The following is a 22140-nucleotide window of genomic DNA, read 5'->3' as shown; positions in this document are numbered from 1 at the left end:
GGCTGTTTAGCATGTGATCCTTATAGAAATGTCTAGCTAATAAATGAAGAAATGGTTGATAAATTGGTGGGAAATAACATTTTAAAACCTGTAATGAACTGATGGATTTTAGACAGCAATAATCACCATTTCCTCTCTCAAACTCTCCTCCATACACAAGCACAAGCATGCATGCAAGTGCACAGTGTTGCGTGCTTGTTCCATGGAAATTCACCATATACAGTATTCTTAAATTTAAAAAATGAAACAAAATTGAATCTGGCCTATAACAAGAAATACACAGGCTAGAGGAATATCTAAAACAGAAACATTTACCACATAACTTCATGAGACATAAAAGAAAATGCAGCCTGTGAGAAATTTTGCAAAACTAATAGTCTAGTTGGCAAAAATAAATAACAAGGAAAAAACGATACAGGGTGGATCTTTAGAGTAAAAAAGACTGAAAAGCTATCATCGATTGAAACATACAGGTTATATTTGGATGCTGATACAAACTGAAAGAAAATGCAACCAATGATCAATTTGAGCATTGATCAGTTACCCCAGTGTTTGAATCTATTAGTGGTCTTAGATTATTAAGAGTCCTTATCTTTTAGAGATGTGGACAGAACTACTTAACAACGAAACAGCAGATTTCAGGAATTTTCTTCAAAGTAATCCACAGTATGGAGAGAAGGTTGGGGTCCAGAGGAAGAAAGATTGACCTTAAGTGGATAATTATTGAGGCTGACAGAAAGACACATGAAGCCTATTATATTCTCTTGTATATGTCTGAAAGTGACCATACAAAAAAAAAAGTTATGAAAAAAATTACAAGTAGCCATGGAAACGACTACTGTCTTGCCCAGCTTTGCTGAGAGACGCCTAGAAGCACACTGGCCCTGATCAGCACCCAGCCGGTGTCATGGACAGCTTTGCAGGCAGGCTGCAAACCCAAAACAAGCAAAGCTGGACTGGGACAGAGCATCCTCAGCACACAGGTTCTGAGTCCCCTACCTCTGACTCTCAAAGCTGGTTTTGTAACAAGAAACAAAACTGCTTTGACAGAAGGACCAGAACAAAGGAAGATTAAAAACTCCACCAAAAGGTGTGAAGTACTCTTCACAGAAAAATACATGAAAACAGCACTGGGGTTTGTTTTCCTCTTGGACACAAGGACTGATAAGGATTTGCTTTGCTCCATTTGGCTGAATCTTTCCTGATTACCATATTACCTAAAGGTTGGGACAATTCTAAATACATCTTATTTTAAATCACTTTTAATATCAAAGCTCTTTGCATAGCTATTTTTTACAAAATAATTATATAAAATATTTTATTTGCTAGGCTCCTATGATTCATGGCTTAGATGAATAAAAATATAATAAAGAAACTATTGAAAAGAATCACTGAGGGATTTTTGAACTGAATTACAAAAGCAAAATAAGAACATTTCAAATTATATTTGAAAAAGATATATCCATTATGTTGTCCTATACAAAGGAGAATTAGTAGTTTTTTTAAAAACCGTATTTGAATAACTAAAAGAATGGAATTTTCCCCCAGAGATTTATTTGAAAAGCAGGGTAATAGGGAGGGAGGTATAGGAAGAGAAAAGGAAAGAGGGAGGGAGAGGATAGGGAAGAGAGAATGTGCACATGAGAGAGAATAAGCTTCCAAGTACTTAGACCAACTTCCCCTGCCTTAACAGTGGAGCCAGGATGCAAATCAGTGTTCCCATATGGATTGCCAGGGATGCAGCCAGCAGCTTAACCTGCAAACCATAATGCTGGTCCCCTGAGGGAACCTCACATGGCTCTTCTAAAACTCCCATTTTCAGCATAGAAATCTGAAGGTAAACAGGGATCTCAGACCCAATGAAGAGGTCCGTTTCTGTGCACTGACACACCTTCCAGCCAGAGAATGGGCCCAGCCACCCAGCACCTGCCTCTTACACAAGCTGACGGAAGGGAAAGGAAGTTTAGCTTCATGCCAAGCTGCTATACCTACAAACACCACATGCTGTAAGGGAAGATGCATCCCACAAACACAGATTTGCTATTTAAGAACAAAAATGTCTTTAAGATATTCTTAAAGAACTAGGCACCACTTAGAATCCCATGCAAGTTTCAGTTATTCCAAACAGAAAGGGAAGGAAAGAATATCTTCACTAGTGGCTATTAATAATAGAACATGAAATGTTGGAAATCTGGCATGGATAATTGTTATGTTTTCCACATAGGTCTAATTAAACCTGATTTAGACTGCATTTGGCCTTTTTTAGACTGCTATTCAATAAACAATAAGAAAAGGAAAGTTAAAAGTGCTACTCTTGGTTTCATGTATTGTGGGAGCTTGTACTAAACAAGAGGAAAGGCAAAATGACTCAATACGTGGTGGTGTAACCACAAGTTAACAGTGTGAACTCAGGTCAGATTTCCAAGGTTAAAATTATTGGTCTGCATTTTACAGCTTTGTGACCTTCAGGAAATTGTTGAATCTCTGTGCATCATGGGTTTCTCACAAGATCTAGATAAGAGTTGGAGTGTTATAGGATTACTAGAAATGAAAATGCTTAGGACAGCACCTAACATATGCAGGTTCAAAAAGTGCTACCTATTATTGTTATTAAAACCCAACAGACTGTTTTCTATCTTCCACTTTCTTCACTTTTTCACTCAAGAAACAAAGATTTTACAAATTTCTGTTTAGCCTCATCAGTAAATGCTTAATTTGTTGTAAAATCTGACTCTCCTATTTTCCCCCAGAGTATAAACTTTTTTCTTGAAAAAATAAAGATGAAGTTAGATTCCTCTTCAATTTTGTTAGTTTTGTTAATTTTGGTCATCAGTTACCAACTCCTTGAGCCTAATAAAAATGTATACTGTTCCTGAGGGCCTAGACAATCCTCAGAAATAGAGTGGCTTCCTGGCTATACTCCCATCAAATCCTTCATGTTTGAGTGTAACTGGAAAATAGATTCCAATCTTCCATGATTCTTAAGAGATTCAGAAAAATCCTTAGCCAAAAGAACAGTCAGGTGAAATTCATTTGGCCCTAGAAAGGCATAAGTCTTTTTAACTTGTACATCATAGACAACTTTTACTCAAAAGAATACGTTAGGAGGCTGGCATTGTGGCACAACCTGTGAAACTTGCAGTGCTGCCATCCATATTGGCATTGGATAGAGTCCCAATTGCTCTACTTCCAATCCAGCTCCCTGTTAATGCACCTGGGAAAGCATGAGAAATAGTTCAACTGTATGGACCCTACACCTGCGTGAGACCTGGATGCTAGATGAAGTTCCTGGCTTCATTCATCCTGGCCCAGCCCCAGCTGTTCGTCATTTAGACATTGATTCTATGGATGGGAAAATCTCATTCTCTCTCTCTCCTTCTCTCTCTCTCTCTCTCCATGTAACTCTGTCAAATACATACATGAATCTTTTTAAAGTAAGATTCCTAGAGATTCTTTACAAATCTCAGATTCCAGCCAAGGCTTATGACTTGATTTGCCTGCATTTCACTCCTAACACAGCAAATCACTGAGTGTACTGACCTAAAACACAGTGCACTGGTACTCCAGTCCCACAAAGGTTCCTTTGAGACCAAGCTCCTCTCTTACTCTGGCTAATACTCTCAAGGCACTGATATTCTAAATGTTTTAAATGGGCTGTAACTGTCCCTAAGATCCCAAACTCTCCTGATCTAGAGTATATGGAAAATTTTCAGCTGTAGAAGCCAACACTGAAGAGCAGTAACATGAGTAAATATCAGGGGATCAAATCTCTATGCTTTATACCATTCTCTGATATTAAAACCCAGAGTTAGAGCCTTTCCTGACACTAATTTTTCCACCCACCTGCCCATACTTCCACCTAAAGAGTAATTTTTCACCTACTTTCAAAAAGCTCATGGAATTAAACAGTAAGTTTATACTTCGGTGCAAAAAACTTTCAAAAGTCATGCGTAAGTTTCACAATAAACATTGTCTGAATTTCTGAAGACTTTACATATCTTGATGCGGCTGGGCAATTCTAGTCTCAGAGGTCAGTCTGCCAAAATACATACATTAGCTGGGGATGACAGGATACCTCTGCAAGTCCCAGCTTTTGCTTTTTCAGATGTAACCATGTAGACACTGCAATCTGTTTCTAGTGTTGGCCTGTCTAGGAGATCGGCTTTCTTTTAAACCAAAATCCTAGTTACTCACTCATTCTTTAAACAGACAAGTTATCCATTTATGAATCTCTTTAATATAGGGTCTTTCTGATCAGTTGTTCAGGCTCACCACAAAGAGAGGTATCATTAAAGAGCAACCAATGATGAGCCAAGCATTCTTCTTGACAGGTGAAAATCCTAAATGAAGCTTTTCCAGAGGAGTTTAAACAGGCAAGCGCTCCTTGGTTGCAAGTTAACTGAACTCCCTTTTGCTCTGTTGAGCCCAAGAAGCAATGATTGGCATACACTTCACCTCCCACATTATAGACTTCATAATACCCAGTGACGACCAAAAAGCATGAGAATAAATAGCCACAAGCAAACTTATGCGGAATGAGTTAGGCTTTTAATCTTTGAAAATAAAAGCCAAGAGATTTAGTGGGAGCAAGAAAAAGATTATAATCAGAATAAGGTCAGGACTAGTATTTGGGTAAAAATATAAAAGCTAGGGAGGGAATCTGGCATTTAAGCAGCCACCTGGGACATCTGCAGCCTCTATTTAGAACTCCTGGTTCCAGCACAGCTACTCTGCTTCCAATCCAGATTCCTGCTAACATGCATCACAGCAGGCAGTGGAATGGGCTCAAAGCCTTAAGCCCTGGCCACCCACATGGGGGACTTGGATACAGTTCCAGGCTTCCGATTTTGGACTTGCTGGTATTGAGGATGTGAACCTGTGGACAAAAGATCTCTGCCTCTGTGTGTTTCCAATTTTTTAAAAAAAAAAAAAACAGTAACAAATAAAATGTTTAGATAGCACAAACGAAAAAATTTTAGGAATAGAAGTCAAAGAGACTCAAGTCTTATCACAGAAAATCGAAGTAGCATAAAGTCCTGGTGGCTTAGCTGTGAGAACCTACCTTGTGGCACTCTTAGTCCCAAGTGCCTAGGAACCTGCTGATTGCTAAGGTCTGAGTTGGGCAGAGAAGCGGTTCCTTGTGAACAGTCTGAGAAAATAAACTTAAGGTTTATTAAAACCTCACTATATAGTCTTATCAAAGAGCTACCAGCAAATTACACAAATAATATCAAAAAGTGAGAGGATGAAAAATATTGCATCATGCGATACCTAGTTTTGACCTTGCTAGGCATAGAAAAAAAATGGTTGAGCTGTGGAGCCAAGGAGAAACTGTATTAGGAGAGAGAGAAGGCCAAAGAAGGAAATGAACAGACTACTTAGAGCAAGCAGGATAAAATGCTTGGCTGACAGCAAAGCTGCTCTAGCCTGCAAAACATTTTAGCCTGTGGCTGGTTGCCTGAGTGTCCAGGGACCAGCCTTCTCCACTACCCTCAGCCCTACGACGTGCGCACTCTCCCCTGGGGCTTTGTCACTAATCTCTTCAGAACCAGTAACTAGCAGGGCTGGATCTGTAGAACTGCAGGTCCAAATTTTTTTTTTTCTACCTAAGATTTCCCATTTCTGCAGCTTGGCTACTTAGTAAAGATTTTTATCACAACCTTCAGAAGTTTCCTGATGATTACATTTAGTATTTTATTATCACACCTAAATGTTGGTTTTCCCTTTAGTCACTCAAACCTCTCCAGGACAAGGAACTCAACTCTGGCTCCAGTGCCTTGCCATTCAGAAGTTTTTTTGTTTTGTTTTTGAGCTCTCAGATTCTTACATATAAACCACAGTTAGATGTACTTGCTTGGCTTCTGTTACTGCCAAGCCTGATACACATCATACATGACAACAGATGTCTTTCACACAGCATCCTGCTTGCTTTCCCTCCAAATCTTACGGCAGTGAGAATCACAAGGAAGCCAGTTAAACTTGGCCTGCTCCTCCAGGTTTGGATTGCACTGCCAGTGACTTTCAAAAGCAACATGACCACAGAAGGCAAAAGCAACTGCTAGATTCTAGCAACTCAAGGATTTAAATGCCTTATACTTTCTGTAAAGCGACCAGAGACACATACTCTGATAAAATAGCACTTCATGACATTTTTAAAATAAAGAGGATAGCCCAGAGCCAACTGCATATCCATTCCAAGCTGAATTTTCATAAAAATTACAGGTAAAAAAGTTTGCAGAAAACAGTATTCTATTTTTAAGTACTCAATCCAATAACCACATTGAACCCTTGCCAAAGTCTCCTCCCCTAATCCTGTGTTCAGTGGGTGTCACAGGTACACAGGACATGTCTCCCCAAAACTCATGTTGACGTTCCAGTTCTGATGGCTTAATGCTAATGGCTGATGGATAATCTGTATTGATGGTTGATCTACATGCAGAGCCTGAGATGAATAGTCGGGGAAGAGTTTTAGTTCCCTAGGGCAAGTCCTCAGAAAACTTCAAGAAACTCCTCCCAAGCAATTTATGGGTAAAAATACAAAAATAGGACTGGACTGATGGACAAGTTCAATACTCAGTGCACTGACACTCTGCTCTCCATTCTCTGACTTCTGCTCTAATATACCTGCCACCTACCATCCAGTCAAATGTTCTACCCTTGTACTATAATATCCTCAGCTTCAGCTTCCTTATTAAGATCCCCTTCACGGTGATCTATCATCAGGGACTCTCAGAAGTTTGATTTCGCATCTTTTCTTACTCAGGCTGTCATTTGGATGATACACTTTCCATAATGCTGCTGCCACATATCCAAACTTTCCTTTTTCACCCTCCTTTTGCCCTTTGTCTTCTAATTCCAGTCTTGGATGACATCTAGTAATAGCTCTATGCATCCCTAATTGAGCACCTGAGTACTGCAGAAAGCTACATTTAGGCAGGTAGATGCCATCAGTTTATATTCATGAGTAACAACTGCAATGAGTCATGGTCAACAATGAGCTGGCCAACTCTGCCACATTTCTAGGGGTTCTGTTTTTGTTCAGGATTTGTTTGTTGGAAAGAGGTATAAGAGAGAATCTCCAACCACTGGTTCATTCCCCAAAAGGCCACAATGGCCAGGGCTGGGGCAAGCTGAAGGAAGAAGCCTGGAACTCCATCTGAGCTTCCCACTTGGGAAACACAGGCCCAACTACTTGACACTAACAAGGGATGCCAGCATCACAGATGCAGCTTAACCCACTGTGCTACAACACCAGCCCCCATGTTTCTTACAAACTGCTTCTATCCCTCTGTCAGATCTCTAGTACTTTTGAAATCCAAACCACCTCAGACAATCATGTTTCCTAAAAGGGAAATGGAAATCATCTTACACAACAACGTCCTATTATCAGATTAACATCAGTAGCAACTAAGCTTCTTCCCTCCTACTGCATCCTATTCATGTTTCTTGAGTCTAATCATCCAGTCAGTTTCAGACTCTACTCCATCCACCCTTCTTTGGCTGATAAATAAATGTTTAAAGAAATCCTTATTTTTATTACAAAGTTGGATATACAGAGAGGAGGAGAGACAGAGAAGACGACCTTCTGTCCGATAATTGACTCCCCAAGTGAGTGCAATGGCCAGTGCTGTGCCGATCCAGAGCTAGGCGCCAGGAACTTCCTCCAGGTCTCCCACATGGGTGCAGGGTCCCAAGGCTTTGGGCCGTTCTCTGCTTCCCAAGGCCACAAACAGGGAGCTGGATGGGAAGTGGAGCTGCCAGGATTAGAACCAGCACCCATATGGGATGTTGGCATGTTCAAGGCGAGGACTTTAGCCACTAGGCCATGGGGCTGGGCCCCACATAAGCAATTAACCCCCTTTTTCCCTGTTTATTCAATCAGCTTCTCCCTTCATCCTGATCATTGCCATGATCTGTCACTCAATTCTTGCTTTTTAAACATTCATGTGTCTACTGTTTTCCTGCTTCCTATCACTGATAAAAGTAACTACTCCTCTTCTGTGTCTCCGTTTCTTTTTAACCTCATTCATTTTTCAATCCATTCCAAATCGCTTGGCCCCACTACTCATTGTAACAGCTCCAACTCTGGCCAATAATGACCTCTGTGTTGCCAAATTCAATTCAGATTTTTTTCTATTCTTAACTGACATCTTGATATTGACTATGTGGATTAATTTCTCCCTGAAATGCTCCCCCTGAAATGCTCCTTACCCTGGCCTCCACTGCCAAAAGTTTTCTTTTACTGCCACAGCCAATTTCTGTTTATGGACTTAGTCTCTTTTTTTAAGGATCCCCAAGAGTATTTTAATCTAAGCCCCCTTCTCTTTACATACCATAGAAGGAGTCAAAAACTGAATTACCCATAAGGGCAAGCAAGTTAACACAAAGAAAAACAATGACTTCCCCTTTCCTCTCAATTCTACAACTCAAAACATGGCACAAGTATAAGCGTATGTTGACCAAAAAAAAAGAAAAAATTTAATTTAGGGCCCGGCGGTGTGGCCTAGTGACTAAAGTCCTCACCCTGAATGCACCAGGATCCCATATGGGTGCTGGTTCTAATCCTGGCAGCTCCACTTCCCATCCAGCTCCCTGCTTGTAGCCTGGGAAAACAGTCAAAAACAGACCAAAGTCTTGGGACCCTGCACCCATGTGGGAGACCTGGAGGAAGTTCCTGGCACCTGGCTTCGGATCGGCACAGCACTGGCCATTGCACTCACTTGGGGAGTCAATTATCGGACGAAGGATCTTCCTCTCTATCTCTCCTCCTCTCTATACATGTGACTTTGTAATAAAAAAAAAATCTTTAAAAAAATTTTAAATTAATTCAACTGGGGCAAGCACTGTGGCATAACAGGTTGAGCCATTGTCTACAATGCCAATACTCCATTTACAATGGTAGATTCCAGTACCGGCTACTTCACTTCCAACCCAACTCTTTGCTACCATGTCTAGGAAAGTAGTGGAAGATGATCTTGGTACTTAGGCCTCTGTCCCACACATCACAGACCCAGGTAAAATTCCCAAGTTCAGCCTTGCCTTTGTAGCCATTTGGGGAGTGAGCTAGTGGGTGATACTTCTCTCTATCCTCATTCTGTCTCCTCTCCCACTCTAACTCTGCCTTTAAAAACAAATCAATAAATTCTTAAAAATAAAATGAAGTAGCAGAAAAGGCATGTAACTGAAAGCAGACCAAGGATAACAGTACAGATTATTATAAAGAACCAAAAATACTCAAATTTTATTTATTATCATGAAGAATCTTAATTGATTCTGTTGCTATCAACTGAAATAAATTCTGTTCAAGCTATGATATACCAAAAACCCTACTGGCATATTTGACTGTAAAGGTTGGAGGTACAACTTGGCAAGGGTTTAATCAGTATGATTGTGACCAGCTTCCAATGCTGGATTGCATTTCTTTATCATCACATCCCCCTTCTTGCATAAGCCCTACCCTTTGGCAGCTACTAGATGTCCAGTCACATCCTGCAAGTTTTAGGGAGAAAACAACAAAACCTCTCTTCCTGGAACTCCTACAAAATCTACAAAATTCCCTCTGTTTGGGCCAAGTTAGAGTACAAATCTACTCTTGAACAACCATTATGGTGGGACAACTCAGGAAGCACTGGCTAGCCTCGGTCACGTATGCCATTTGGAAGTAGAAGTGGAGCTCTGTTAGCAGCACAAGTCCTGAGACTGGAGGACACAGATTTGATCCAAAGGAAACTAGGGTGATGCTATTAAAAAAGTGAAGAAATTCTGGGCTGCCAAAAAACAGAAGCATACACTATGGCAACTCACGCAAATATTTTAAAAACACTACATAGGCCAAGTAAAACAGGGTTTCTGGTTGAAGGTGGCTTGACTACCACCAATCCTAATCTTTTTTCTAGTTATTTCCTAGGCAATCTCAGCCAAGACTGAAGCTTCGTCTACCATCTCTATACCAAGAATGCCACATTTTCTCACTTTACAAAATTCAATTGCCTACTCAACATCTTCACTTAAATGCCTCAAACTGATCTCAATGCTGATCTTCCTTCAGAGCCCTTGTTTCAAAGGGAGAGAGGAAGAAGAAATATAACTTGCTACTCTAGCATTAAATTCTCCCTACAAAAGCAGTTTGAGAGAGACATAAAACGTGATCTTCATTCTGAATGCTGGCTCTACAAGTCTCCACAAAACATTTTAGGACCTTCAACAAGGAAACTGGAAACTTTCAACTGAATTCCAAGCACCTCATATAACTACTTCAGTTAAAAACAAGTGATTAGGGCCCAGCGCGGTGGCGCAGTGGTTAAAGGTCCTCACCTTGCACGCCAGGGATCCCATATGGGCACCGGTTCTATCCCTGCAGCCCCGCTTCCCTTCCAGCTCCCTGCCTGTGGCCTGGGAAAGCAGTCAAGGACGGCCCAAAGCTTTGGGACCCTGCACCCACACGGGAGACCCAGAAGAGGCTCCTGGGTTCGGACTGGCATAGTATCGGCTGTTGGCGCTCACTTGGGGAGTGAATCATCGGATGGAAGATCTTCCTCTCTGTCTCTCCTCTCTGTATATCCACCTTTCCAATAAAATATAATAAAAATAAATCTTTAAAAAAAAACACCAAGTGATTACCATTAAGATGCATTCTTCTAAAATTCTTAATAATTGAGTATGGATTAAACTTGGTGAATATACTGAACTCTATTCCATTAAGTAAAATGTGAAGCAGAGGTGCCTTTTACCACAAACATGCCATGGTTTCACAGAAACTGGGTATTTCTGTTTCTAACCCTTTGGAACAGGCTCAACACAACTGAAGGAAGCCTTTCAGAAAATCAATTGTAAGACTCCACTGAAATTCTTTTGGTATTTAAAATATTCGAGACAGGTATTTAATACCTCAGTCATCGAAATTTGCAGTTTCCTTTTTCCATCTCTTTTCAATTTACTTTTAAGATAAAGAGAAATGAAGTTTACCCTAGAAAATCTACATGAGAGAAAGACTAGGGTGCTTTTGCTTATTTGTTTATTTCACTCACTGTTTTCTAGAAAACAAAATATTTGATCTGACACTGTCAAAAAGTAACAAGGTGGGTAGGGCAAATACCATTTGTTAAATGCAAGAAGTCACTGATTGTACAGTGCTCCATTATTTTATGTAACACTACATTAGAATGCTAAATAGCACAGCACCAAAAACTGTTCTTTTACAAAACTGGTATAGAGAGACTGATTCAGTAGCTAAATCCTCACCCCGGAATGTGCCAGGATTTCATATGTGCACCAGTTCGTGTCCTGGCTGCTCCACATAATAGACACTTTTAATTGATAAAACTTCTATGACATAACTTCTCTATCTTCTCCTTAGCTTAGGAATACTTCCATCTTAAACAGCCACATATGCAAACACATTAAGAAAACTGCATCACCCATTTCACTGCTTATTCAGGAAGGGGCATACCGGCTTAAAAACTTACAGTTTTAACTATTGATTTTAAATAGGATTCACAAAGGTAGTTTTTGCTCATCAAGTGTTATTGCTGGTAATCTATAACTTATGCCCACTAATAATGCTTTTGTTGTTTTGTTTTAAAAATACTTCTTAGTCAAAATGCCAATTTGTACTTAATTACTGCAAGAACTAAAGCAAGGCAAACGTGGGAGCCTTCCGGTTCCATTCAGCCTGTGGAGGACGCTTTTGCAGTTCAACACCTACCATTCATTAAAGAGAAAATGTAGCAAAAGCTAAGAAATTTGGTATGTGGATGAGACACATAGGCTTAATTCATGAGAAGGCTTTCAAATTTAATTGTTTCACATTTTGTATTCCCTACAGCAGCCACAGTGGTGTTTTAAATAAAAACTGCATAAGTTTAAAGTGTGATGATGACATACATAATAAGGGAAATGATGCACTCTCCCTGTCTGTGCACAGCCCTTCTCCCTGGCCCTGCACCAGCTCCAGGGAAGAAACAGCTCAACAAACTGGTGTCTACCATCAAATTTAACACTGATATCCTGAAATAGGTGATGGTCTGATGAATGACACACACAAAAATAAAAACAATCCAGGTGGTTGATTACTTTTAAATATTCTTAGTAACTGAAAAACTTAGCAAAATCTTTCAACATCATGTTCAAGCTGAGTTGCACCAACAATTAAGAGATGTGTTGCAGACAGCTGCTAGGTATGACCATGGGAAAAATTACTTCTGAGAAGGTTCTCGCCTAATTTCTATTCATGCCTTGGGGGTATTACTACAAAAAAAAACTAAGGCAGAGGAAAAATCTTCTGCAAGCCCCAAATCACTACATAATGCTAAGCATTAGGGACACTAACACAATGTCCTGTTCTTGTTGTCCAGAACATCACCATGACTTCCTTCTGGAGGCCTTTAAGATAATGTCAGACACTCCCCAAATCATACATCCAACCATGCTAGTGTCGTGTTTCAAGATGCCTTCCCCCCAGGGGACATGCTCATCTGTTTCAGCTTTTGGATAGGGTCCTGCAGAAACTGGCTCCCCAGGAGCTCAGCTTTTGGCTTCCCTTTTCAAAGAACACAGCAAATACACAACTGCCTCCAGATCCAGTTTCTTCCACTCCTCTTGCCTTAGCACTGTTGGTGGAGCTTCTGGCTGTGATTATCCTGCCAAGCCCAGGACTCCACAGACCACTCTCACAGTCCCTCCCATATTAGCATGGGATTCTGAACTTCCACAGGGCAAGGAGGACCAAGTATCTTATTCTCTAAGATTTATTTATTATTTGTTTGGAAGGCAGAGCAACAAGGAGAGAGGGAGGCACTGGAGAACTACTGGTTCCTTCTTGCAAGTGATCACAAGAGCCAGGTCTGGGCCAGGCCAAAGCCAGAGCCAGAAACTCCATCTGGATGGCAGGGGTTCAAGTATTTGGGCCCTTCCCAGGCATATTAGTAGGAAGCAGGATGGGAGGACTCGAATTGGCATTCTAAAATGAGATGCCAGTGGCACAAGCTGCAGTTTAACACATGGTGCCATGATGTTGGCCCCATGGCTTATTCTCCAATATTTCATAATTGATGTTATGAACAGCACCTCAGCAAGTGTTCCTCGAATGAGAGGCAAGAGAGTTCCATATGTGCAAGCCACCAAAAGATAGTGTCTGAGGAGAAAACAAGGGAAAATTATAAACTTGAAAGCAGGCTTAGAGACTGAATAAAAACACTAAAGGTCCGCATTTTTATCCCAAATTCCTAAGTCCAGGTGTGTTTTGAAATGTGACATCTTAGACAGGTAATATGCTAAGAAACTTTGTGCTCCCTGAAGGGTCTGTGTCAGCACTCCATGCTCAAACATGGGAACAATTTTGCAAAATCAAAATTTAAAAATCATCCCTACTGAATGAGACAAATTAAGCATATGAACAGACTTGCCTTTGTTCAAGTCAGCTGTTACTACCAAATGGATTATGAGAGCTTTCCCAGCCTTCTGGATTTCAGAATTATGGGACAGTGGATCCTTCCTACCTTATTTGTGTGAGTATGAATAGCTCTTTCACATTCCTTTTCCTGTTTTCTCAGAAATTTCATGTGGCAAGACTGACCCACAATTAGGCAACAAACAGTAATAGTCACACGAACAGCAGCAACCAATACTCCAATGGCAATGGCACACACAGCGGTCACTGTCGACGGCAATTGTAGTAACATCAAAATCATTAAGACTAATTTGTGACTCATTGAGTTTAGTGCTGAAAAATTAGGTGGAAAATGCAGTGATATGCAGAATGAGAAATGAATTAGTGACTGCGTATATCACCATACACATACTAAATACTGCAAGAAATGAACTCCAGGTCCTAATTGCGAAATGGCCTTTCAACAGCGGGCATAGAAGCAGACTTACAAAAACAATGGTATATTCATGAGCCAAGATAAAATTTTCCCCACTACACACAAAAAAGTAGGAAGAACCCACATCCTCCCTCTAATTCCACATCAAAAGAGCTAGCAATGTTGACATGCATGTTGTTCCAAACACTCAAAGATTTCCAAGTCACGCTTCATGTGAAAAATTCATTTTGAAACCTGTGCTAGCAGGAGCCAAGCTTTCCCTGAGAAATACGTAAGTTCTTTCCATTTTGAATACAAATATTACCCAACTTGAAAGAGGAAAGAGGATATATATTCCTCCTTCCCACGAATCTAAGCTCCTACACACCCATTTTGTGATTATAGAACTTTATATATATAACTTGTTTGAGAGAGCAGGAGAACTTTGTCTCAGAACATTACTGAGAGTCACTACCTCATTCTGTCTTACACCAGAAGCCAACAGTGACAACAGCTGATGCCATGTACCCTCCTGAAGGCTCAGTACATGTCAGGGAGGGAGCCAGGCATTTTCAAAGACTCAATTTATCTTCTCATTAATAACCTCCAAGGGTCATCATGTAAAAGAAATTGGATTTTGTAATGAAGATCCAAGTACTTTGAAAAAGGAAAGCCAATTGACTGTTGCTCTCTTCTGTCATTACACACGCTCCCTGAACTTATGGAGTTATGGAGTTCCAGTGTTGCCAACCCCCTCCCATAAACAAAAAAACATCATCCCATGGGAAGGACACTTAGTGTCCACACTGAAAACTGGTATAGAGTTGCTCACTTTTGGGTAACACACACTTCTCATCTCTACCAGACAACATTGTCAGTATTCTGGTAACAGAAATGACTTCCTCCTTCATTCCCAAAGCCTTTCTGATGTATCCTTGGGGGGAGGGAAGGGATGCATTCTCTCTGCTTTTTTCAGAAGTTCTCTTAGAGTGGGTTTCATTCCCTTTGGTGTCCCTAGGGCATGTCATTCACAGCACTGAGGATACCAGTGTGAAAGTCACAGCCCAATCCCTCATGTTTTCAGTCTATACTTGTAAGCAAATAGCTACACTTGAGCCTGATGAGCTACAGAGGGTATAGCAGTAGCACAGATCAACTCCAGCTCAGGCAAGAGTTTACTGAGCACAAGCAGCATCCAGGGGGGTGGCAAACTTTACCTGGATGTAAAGAGGAATGCAAAGACAGCAGGTGGATGAGGAGGAACTCTACAAGCCCTTCATAACAGTATCAAGCGGCAACGGAAGATGAGCTGGGAAAGAGATGGTGCAGTCCAGTACCCTGGAGAAACAGCATTGAGCAGCCCCAGTCCCCCAGGTTCTACCCACGATGCCCAGGACAGCCTCCACCCCCACAGAAAGGGAAATGCAAGGGCCTCGAGCAACGAAGTGGGTCAAGGAAGCCTTGGTGCTGTGCAGCTCCCCAGGAGATCCTGGCTACTGTCTGCCCAGCATGATTTCCAACCGTCCTCTTGGCAATCTGATTCTTACCACAAATCCTGTGGGCTGTATTAATTCAGTTCTCATCCTTTGAGAAGCTAGTTTCTGTCAATTAGGAATTACGACCTTGAGTTGAGGACAGGACACTGTTGCCTCAAGGGCTTATCCTGCGGGCCAGGCAGCATAGGCAGCAAAATGCTCACTGAACCGGGCAAGGAGACTTGACTTCCAAGACAGCTTTTAAAGGGTAAGAGCTGGATCCTAGATCATCCATCACAGAGATACCTTCAATATCCTACTTACACAATTGGCACACGAAAGTTGGCAAGGTTACTGGTTCCAAGCCCCTACTTGGGAGCACTTAAAGCTGGAGTCCTCATGCTTTCTGAAACTGCCATGACCTGTCTGAACTGACTCATGGGCTCCCATCTCTTTAAAAAAAAAAACCTGTTGCTAGATAATATGTATTGATAATTAAGAAATGTTTAAATGAACTGTTATGGACATTTCCTGATAACCTAAATGAGAACTGAACACATTCTGATTTCTTACATCAACTCTGGGGAAAAGCCACAAATTCAAGGAGTCATATCTGACAGAGACTAAGACATCAGAGAAGGAATAGTATGTTTTAGCACATATTCACTGTCTGCCTAATGGAAATGTGGCCAGAATAGACATCATAAAATACCAGTACACTTCAATATTAGTTATTTCTGCACACAAATGACATGGCCAAATTCAAAAAGTACTATAGAACCACACAACTTTTACATTAAGTTTAGAACAAGACAAATGCATTGCTTCATTCTCTCCTTGTATTGGATAAAGGTTATCATAAAGATAGGAAATAAATTCTAAGAGAATAAGCTGAGGAAGCAAAAGATTGCAATTAAGTGTCCCGAATTTACCACTGTTTTCCAGAAGTGCCCAGGTCAGTTTCCTTAACTGTCTCATCTGTACACAAGAGGTATATCAAAAGATGAGAATTCAGCAGAAAAAGATAAAGGGGTTAAACATTTAGGGCTTTCTTCTGTACCAAAACAATGCATTTTAAGATACATAGAACACATTCTTTACAGAAAGAGATGAAATCTCCATTTCTGTTTTAAAAGCTTTAAAAATCAAATAAATCTATTTGATTCATATCACAAGAGTAAACTTTCATTTGTATGCAAATGTCAGTTTATGAAGTAAAAATGACAGAGGTTGAAAACATTGCTGAAAGACTCCTATAAAGATACTTATACATCTCCCAGGGATTTTTGGCTCAATCTTTCACATCCTGATGTAGAGGACAAACAAGGTTAATTTGGTATGTTTTATTATTTCCCAACATATCCGTTTAAGAGGGTAACAAGTTTCTAACCAGTACACTAAAGGCAACGGAGCAGCACAGTAGGGATACCACAGTGTGATTCCTAGGCCCACAGTACATCCTAAGCAATGCCTGCTTTCCACAAAGGATGAACTAAACCATGGCACTGGTCTAGTTCCAGATAAAGTGGACTTTCCAGGACAAGTTTCCAAGAGAGTAGAAACAGAAAAATACAACGGTAATGACAGAAGTAACACTAGTATTCCAGAATTACTCAAATGACAGCAATGGGAAAAATAAAAAAAGGCTTACTTAAGACAATGGAGGCAAATACAAAGACGACAGACCAACCACAGGCAAATCAATCTGAACAAAGTCCCCAGCAGAGGAGGGCTTCCTATGCCACAGAGAAGGTACCTGGGGAGGGCTGCCTCCAGGGACACCAGCGACCAAGGAATGATCCTCTCTGGTCTTCCAGGAGGCTGGAAGCGAGTCCCGTCATCTATATCTCTCCATACAGAAGACAGAAACAGAGACACCACTGGGCCTCAAGACACTTTCAACTCCGAGTGATGACTCACTCTGAACAGCCCAAGACTTCATATCCAAAACAGAAAAAAAAGACCTAACATTGATCACTCACATCTCCCTCAGTGTTTAGACTCACACTAACCAAAATTGCATTCACTGACTCATCACTTTACAGGATTACACTGAAAAAGAACCCTTGATATTTATCTATGCAGAAGCACTCAAAGGGATTCCACATCTATGAAGTGACAACTGTTGCCATGGGGCCTGTGCCCTCTGAAGCAATAGCTCCTACTAGTGGTACAGATTACAAGGGATTGCTTCAATGATCGTAAAACCCTCATATTTCACCATGCTATCAAATACAAGCTTAAAGTTACTTCAGAACTTTGTTATTTGGTTTATTCTGCATATGGAGAAACTAAGAATCAGAAGAGTTAAAGTTCAAATAAATGGAAAAGAAACAGATTTCAAAGTGCTAAAATGTTCAAACTGACTGGGAAATACTTCCAGAATATTGAAAGCACACCTTTGTCGTTAAATGCCTGTGAGATTCTATTACAATATGGAACTCTTGCCCCAGGGACACTAATGAGCACTCCTCCTACCAAGCACAAATGCCATCCTTGTACAGAAACTCCTGCTCTCAAATGCATTAAGCAAAGCTAAGTAGGTACTTACCATATGTAACATCATAAGGATTCAAAGTTCAGTGAGTGAAATGTCCTGCTATCAAAAGGTCCACCGACTCTTTCAGCAGACATGGCAATGCCCTCAGAACAACACTGCCATCATCCAGCCAAGCAAAGCTCCAGACACAGCAGCTGTCACTGGTGTCGCCCTTTCTCAGCCCACATGTCCTACCCATCATGATATCCTGTCACATTGCCTTCCATCTATTTCTCCAACCATCTACCCTATTTTCTCCGTCTTTACAGACTATCACAATCTCTTCCTACACAGCTCAAAACCTTCTAAGCCGGCCCATGTGCATTTTCTCCCATACTCTGTTCTCTTTACTACAACCAAATTAAATCTCTTTACAAAATTTATATTAGGAGCCCCTGTTACGCTTGGGGAAAAAAAAAGACTGTCTTGTGACCATTATCCTCCATCCCAGCTATTGTGGACATCTTCTATCTCTAACTCATACTAAGGTCCCTTCCACCACAGGGTTTTTGCATACCTATAACCTCTGAAATACCATCTCCTCCTCCTTTAGCTCCTATTCATCCTTTGTATTTCAGCTCATCAATCCTTCCTTGGGTAATCTGTCCCAATTTCTTAACTAAGTCAAGTCCCTTCCTTAGTGTCCTTACAACAGTTGTCAACTTCTATGCTATCACTTAGCATATGGCTACCTTCTTAAAGTTCCATACAGTCAGAAAATTGTCTAGTTTTGCTCACCATGATTACACACAATAAGAACTTTGATGAATACATGTAAAGATCTATAACTTCAACAACAAAAAAGATAAAAATAACTCAGGAAGACCAAATAGATATGCTTGCAGCATATAAAACCCAATCTCAGGCCCGGCGCGGTGGCGCAAGTGGTTAAAGGTCCTTGCCTTGCACGCCCGGGATCCCATATGGGTGCCGGTTCTAATCCCGGCAGCCCCGCTTCCCTTCCAGCTCCCTGCCTGTGGCCTGGGTAAGCAGTCGAGGACGGCCCAAAGCTTTGGGACCCTGCACCCGCGTGGGAGACCCGGAAGAGGCTCCTGGCTTCGGATCGGCATAGTATCAGCCCGTTGCGCTCACTTGGGGAGTGAATCATCGGACGGAAGATCTTCCTCTCTGTCTCTCCTCTCTGTATATCCGCCTTTCCAATAAAAAAATAATAAAAATAAATCTTTAAAAAAAAAAACCCAATCTCTGATCTTTAACAAGGGACATGTGCTTGGAGGTCTCCTGGAATCTCCACCCCAACAACTCTGAGTACTGTGACACAGCGTCCTGTTGAATAAACGAAACAGAATGAAGACATCTGTATACTCCTCCATCTAGGGCTTGAAATAGCCATGGGAAGCAGTAGGATTTTACATGGAAACTTGGCCCTGCATCTTTTGTTTTGATAAAAGGAAAGGAGGTGTGGGAAATACCCACCAATCTGCCCCAATGCTTATGCCAGGTGAAACTGCTACCAAGTACTACCTGACAAGTACAAACCTCTCTGCGCAAGCCCAACCAAAAGGAGGCCAGACCCCTTTCAGGAAGCTGTTAGCTTTCTTCCCCTTTTTAAAAGTCAACAGAATCTCTCCAAGAATCCGTTTTCTCTCTCACAATCTGCTCTGATAAATTTTTCTATCCCTCTCTTTAAACTGAGAGCATTTTTAAGTGTACGAGTTGCTCATATTGATGCACTTCTCACCAATAAGTGATCATCCGTCCTCTGAAACCCAGTTTCTCTGGAGTAGTCCAGATTCAGACCACATTCCCTAGTCACTCACAGTATGGTGACAAACATGAGTCTTTATTCCAGGGTCCCACTGATGAGCTGTGACCTTGTGACCAAGGGACATCTTCTCAGAGCCTTGGTTCTAATTTTGTTAAATGCAGCACCTACCTCAGAACTGAAACAATCTACCAAATGGCCTTAGCTCAGTGTCCAGCATACTACACATTCTTAAAACACAATACACAACTTTTAACCCAATGAATATCCCGTTAATGGAGCCTCGGGTATTTCCTGAAGTTTCTTATTCCCAAACCAAGAGACTTATTTTTTAAAAAACTAAAAAAGAAAACTTTGGAAAAGTTCTCAGAAAAAAAGTGCCTTTAGACAGCTGTACCTGAAGCCCATGAAATCAGCTGGTCTGGTTCTGCCTAGGCAATCACACGCAGTACTGGCAATTCAGTAAATCCAGTGCAGGCTTCTTGTTGAGTTGATCATTTTGTGTGGCCAGTGAATGATGTTATAAATATCCCAAAAGAACCTTGGCAGCAAAGTTCCCCCAGTCCTGCTGTAGTGTAACAGCTGTCTATAGGGAGGCAATGTTTACTGTACCTCTGCCAGGGACAACATTGAGACCTGACCTACATCCCAGGAAGTAGTCATCAGTTACACCCACTAAAAAAATACGGATGTGGGTGGTTCTTCACTACTACCTCAATCTATACCTGTGTTTACTCAGTGTACCGGAGAGTTTAGTAAAGCCTGAAATACAAAGCACAATTTATGTTTCTTTCTTTTGGCAGGAGGTGAGTAATAAGCCAAAACATCCACCAGCCAAGTCCAACTTTGACATCTAAAACTTACACGTGTAAATGGGATAATATAATCTGATAAGAAAGTGGGTTTAAGTCCTGGAACAATGGCTCAATAGCTAAATCCTCACCTTACAAGTGCCATGATATCATATGGTGCCAGCTCATGTCCCAGCTGTTCCACTTACCATCTAGCTTTCTGCCTGTAGCCTGGGAAAGCAGCAGAGAATGGCCCAAAACCTTGGAACCCTGCACCCATGTGAGAAACCCAGAAAAGCTCCTAGCTCGTGGCTTTGGATCAACTCAGCTCTGGCTGTTACAGCCATTTAGAGAGCGAACCAATAGATGGAATATCTTCCTTACTCTCCTTCTGTCTATAAATCTGATCTACCTTTCCAACGAAAAAAAAAAAGTGGATTTAGGGGGCCACACTGAGGATTCCGATCCATAGATACAATTGCTCCACAGGAACCCCTAGTTCTTCACGCCTGCTCTGCAATCCTCTATAGGACCTGAATATGGTATGAACATGAATATCCCAACAGAGGAGTATTTCCCAAAACTTCAGTCATCTCACTTAATCCAAGGTGTGTGAAAATGTCTAAAATTCAAATTTGTATACAAAATATAGTTATTTGGTCACTCATGATCCAGAGTTCTATCCTGAAGACTAAGGCTCTGCAGGATTCAAGGTGTTAAAAACAAACTGCTAAATTCAGGAAACACATCATTAAGTGGCATCAAGGGGAATTCAGAGGTGAGGAAGAAAAAACAGATGTGGCAAGGCCTACAGGGCAGACCACAAGTCCTGGCAGGAGATGGGCACAGCACTGAAGGGCCAGAGAAGCCCCACAAACACTGGGCTACAGCACTCACACGTGGGAACAATCTGTGTCCTAAAGCCAGGGTAGAATGGGAGAAAGGAAAGGATAAGAGCAGTTCTGGCCTTGACTCCTAAGTCATGCTCCGTTCTCTAAGCCTATGGCTCATATACAAAATGCACATACTCCAAAGAGCACATGCTTCCTGGGCTGCTGTGCAGATCATGAAACGGGCTCCTTCTTGCTCTCTGTTAATGTCTTTGGTTTTCACCGAAGTAAGGAAGCTCCATGCCTTTAGAAGCAAGTCTTATAAATAATGACCTTTATTTCTAAAATGTCACCCATGAAGCATCTTCCTTAATCATTGAAATGTAACTTGAAAGGTCTTTTTGCTATTTCCCAAACTCACATACATAAACCACTGTTTGCATACACAACATGGATAAGTCTCACAAACAAAGGAAAATAAGAGACATAAACTCAGAGCAGAATGCCGATCCCCAGGGACTGGGACTTGGGGTATGTAGGAACTGTACAATGGACAGAAAACACCAGTGAGGATGAGTAAGCTGAGGAGACCTCAGCAGCAACGTGTTCAATATTTGAAAACTGCTCACAGAATACATTTCAAGGATTCTCATCACACACAAATAATAAGTATGTAAGTTAGTGAATGTTAATTATTTTGATTTAGCCATTCCACACCATATATGCATGTTAACACTTTATCTTGTATGCAAAACACAGATTTGTCCATTAAAATGAAATACAAAAGGACCTGGCATAACGGCTCAAAGGCTAAATCCTCATTTTACACATGCTGGGATTCCATATGGGTGCTCATTTGTGTCCCAGCTGCTGTACTTCCCATCCAGCTCTCTGCTTATGGGCTACAAAAGCAACACAGGATAATCCAAAGCCTTGGGATCCTGCACCCATGAGGGAGACACAGAAGAAACTCCTGG

The 22140-nt window shown here is 41.2% G+C and overlaps 1 protein-coding gene across 4 annotated transcripts in view; it reads right to left on the bottom strand.

The window, feature by feature from the left end:
- STXBP6 (syntaxin binding protein 6) overlaps nucleotides 1-22140 on the bottom strand; it is a 235146-nt gene that overhangs the window by 201050 nt on the left and 11956 nt on the right. For 2 of the 4 annotated variants that reach the window (XM_040968845.1, XM_040968843.1), the window contains exon 1: nucleotides 19940-20469. The exons of the other annotated variants lie outside the window; for them this stretch is intronic. The gene's annotated coding sequence lies outside the window, so the exon portion shown is untranslated. Of the gene's footprint in view, nucleotides 1-19939; nucleotides 20470-22140 lie in introns of those variants that run through there. 4 annotated transcript variants of the gene reach the window in all.

Source organism: Ochotona curzoniae, unplaced genomic scaffold (genome assembly GCF_017591425.1).
Source record: "Ochotona curzoniae isolate NIBS_2020 unplaced genomic scaffold, NIBS_Ocur_1.0 scaffold_4701, whole genome shotgun sequence".
Taxonomy (NCBI): domain Eukaryota; kingdom Metazoa; phylum Chordata; class Mammalia; order Lagomorpha; family Ochotonidae; genus Ochotona; species Ochotona curzoniae.
The sequence above is the reverse complement of the archived record's forward strand: the minus strand, read 5'-3'. Positions and strand labels throughout refer to the sequence as shown.